The sequence below is a fragment of the Gossypium hirsutum genome, chromosome A03 (genome assembly GCF_007990345.1).
Source record: "Gossypium hirsutum isolate 1008001.06 chromosome A03, Gossypium_hirsutum_v2.1, whole genome shotgun sequence".
NCBI lineage: Eukaryota > Viridiplantae > Streptophyta > Magnoliopsida > Malvales > Malvaceae > Gossypium > Gossypium hirsutum.
The window spans coordinates 18,366,209-18,369,550 of NC_053426.1; the positions used below are offsets into that span (position 1 = coordinate 18,366,209).

The 3,342-nt window shown below is 35.2% G+C and overlaps 1 non-coding gene across 1 annotated transcript; it reads right to left on the bottom strand.

Annotated features, from left to right (window-relative positions):
* Window positions 1-1,196: 1,196 nt before the first annotated feature.
* LOC121225405 (small nucleolar RNA R71) lies at window positions 1,197-1,303 on the bottom strand. Its single transcript, XR_005923278.1, has one exon. It is a non-coding gene; the product is annotated as a small nucleolar RNA R71 (small nucleolar RNA).
* Between the last annotated feature and the right edge of the window lie 2,039 nt (window positions 1,304-3,342).

Below are 3,342 nucleotides of genomic sequence, written 5' to 3' on the forward strand. Positions count from 1 at the left end.
GAGTGGGGTTACATGCAATCCCAGAAATAGGATGAAATAAATCTACCGGATTAGAGCCAAATCAAATAGGGGAATCCCTAGATCGAGTTTAATATGACGATAGGGGTTTTAATTAGAAGAGATTTCAATTAATTAACCTAAAGTCAGTTGTTCTTACTCTCGAAAGAGATATTAACATAATATAGAGATTTCTACGGATCAAGACACAAGTGAATAATCATTTAATTCAGATTCATAATAATAGGTGAAGTCTAGGTGGATTCTTTCCTGGGTATTGTCTATCTCATTGGTTATCTTCGATTATTTTCCTATTTCATTCTCTATTGTGTTCTTAGTTAGATTAGTTTAGTAATTTTAGATTAAAAATAATCACTCCAATTTGTCAGCTAAATAATAGAAAAATGGCAATTACTAGTACTTTTAGTCCTCGTGGATACGATATTATCTACTCACCATAGCTATACTATTGTTCGATAGGTGCACTTTCCTTTGTCGTATTTATAGTTAGTTTAGTGACTATCAAGTTTTTTGCGCCGTTGTCAGGGACTAAAATATTAGGACACTTGATTTTTATTAATTTAGCCATTTATTTTTATTGCATTTTATTTTTGTTTTTAGTTTAATTTTTACATTCTACTTTTTCTTTTATTTGCTTCTACCAATTTCCTTTAGTTTTTGACTAGAAAAAGCCTATCAAGACCATTGTTATTCGACAGTGAAATTGAAAGTACAGCTCGTAGAAACCGTAGACAAGCAAGACAAAGTCGAGAAAAATTAGTAGACCAACAAGAGGTAATTATTAGTACTGAGGAGATGGGTGATAATCAGAATAATTAGCTACCTCCTTCAGTTGTTATGAATTCAGATCCGGTTCCTCGTACTATGTGAGACCCACCATTGCTGCAAATAATTTCAATCTGAAGTCAAACATTATTCAGATGATACAACAGTTTGTTCATTTCGATGGTTTACAAGATGAAGATCCAAATACTCATTTGATTAATATCCTGGAAGTCTGCGATACTTTCAAGATTAATGGTGTTACTGAAGATGCCATTCGTTTACGATTATTCCTTTTCTCGTTGAGGAACAAAGCTAAACAGTGGTTGAAATCTTTACCATGAGGTTCTATCACAACATGGGCTCAAATGACCGAAAAGTTTCTTCTAAAGTACTTCCCACTGGGTAAGACAACCAAGTTGAGAAACATCATCTTTTCCTTCGAGCAGATAGATTTAGAAACGTAATATGATGCATGGGAGAGGTATAATGATTTATTGAAAAGGTGCTCCCACTATGGGTTACCTTTATGGCTATAGGTTCAAATCATCTACAACGGTTTGAATCCCTCTACTAGGCAGTTAATTGATGCCGCAGCCAGTAGAACTCTGAATAATAAAACACCAAAGCGGCTTATGAATTTATTGAGGATATGTCATTGAATAATTATCAGTGGCAATTCATGAGGACGAAGCCGATGAAAGCAACCAGTGTCTTTAATTTAGATGCAGCCACCATGTTATCAAATCAGGTAGAACAACTAAATAAGAAATTGATGTTTATATGTTTCTACGCAGGTACACCTGGTGATGCAATGGGATACGAATGTAGGATGAATGAACAATCCATAATGCTTAACCTACGGTCCTAGCACAGAGAACGAACAAATCAATTATATGAGTAATAATTCTAGGCCTCAAAATAACCCTTATAGTAACAGTATAATGCAGGTTGGAGGAACTATCCCAATTTCTCTTCGGGTGGTCAAGGAAATCAGAGACCACAAGCCCCTCCAAGCTTCCAACAATAACCTTGTCAGTAAGAGAAGAAGTTGAACCTTGAGGATATGTTGATGAAGTTTATCTCGATGTCAGAGATTCACTTTCAAAATACTGAAGCAGCACTTAAAAATCAACAAGTATCGATCCAAGTGCTCGAAACCAAATCAGTCAACTTGCTAAGTTAATTTCAGAATGACCACAAGGTAGTTTTCCTAGCAATATCAAAACTAACTAAAAGGAGCAACTTCATGCAATTATTGTGTGAGATGAATAGGGTTAGTTGAATCTGAACCAGAACCGAGAAAAGAAATTGTAGTAAATAACGATAAGGTTGAGGTAAGCCAGAAAGAGCAAAAATCGATTGCTGCAGAATATAAACTCGAGTGTCATATTCTAACCAGACGAAAGAGACCACACGAATGAACAATTTGGTAAATTTCTTAAACTTCTAAAAAAGTTACATATTATTTACCGTTTGTTCTCTTTCGTAGATGCCCAATTCCATTAAATTTTAAAAGAGATTTTGGCAAACAAAAGGAAGTTAGATGATTCATCGACTGTGGAGCTAAATGTTGTTTGCTTATCCATATTACAAAATAAACTACCCAACAAGTTAAAAGATTCAGGGAGTTTTACTATTCCTTTTTTAATTGGTAGTTTGAATATTAACAATGCTTTGGGTGATTTAGGGGCTAGTATTAATGTCAAGCCCTATAAAATGTTTAAGCAATTAGGACTTCGGAAACCCAAACAAACTAGGATGAGTATTCAATTAGCAGATAGAACCATTAGATTTCCTAGAGGTATATTGAAGATGTTCTTGTAAAAATTGATAAATTCATATTCCCAGTTGATTTGTTGTTTTAGACATGGATGAGGATAGTAATGTACCTTTGATTCTAGGTCGACCCTTTTTAGCAAACTACTAGAACTATAATTGATATTGGTATGGGTGAATTAGTACTTCATGTAGGTAACAAAATGATTGCTCTCTAAGCTCATGATTCTGTTAAGACATCTAGTGATCGAGATGATTTTACAAGTTCTATTAATATGAGTAACCATGTGGCTCAACCTTCTTTGCAGGAAACCCCTTAGAAAAATATAATAGAGCCACATTTTGTCCAAGTGACGAATTGTGATTAAAGAGCGTGTTACAATCGTGACTGGATGATGGCAGCACATGTCAAGGAGAAACGAAAAAGCACGATGAAGAGCCAAAGCGATGCCATGATGGCATGTGGTAGACGAACCATTTATATTTGGGGACATGTACTTAGACAAAACGGATCCAGAATGCCATTCGACTTGAGGCACGGATCATCTTTTATGGTATGACATTTTCTCATATGGTACAGTCGAGGTAACTCATTCTAATTTGGCACATTTAGGTTAATATACTGACTTAACCTAACTTGATATAGATTGAAGGAGGAAGAGGAGCCTCGACTTTGGGAACCCCGTAATCTACGCAGTAGTCGAGCTTAGATTAAAAAGCCGCTTCTCGGGGGTAACCTCGGTGTTAACACTTAGCTAATTCTTTTATTTTTTCATGTTTTTT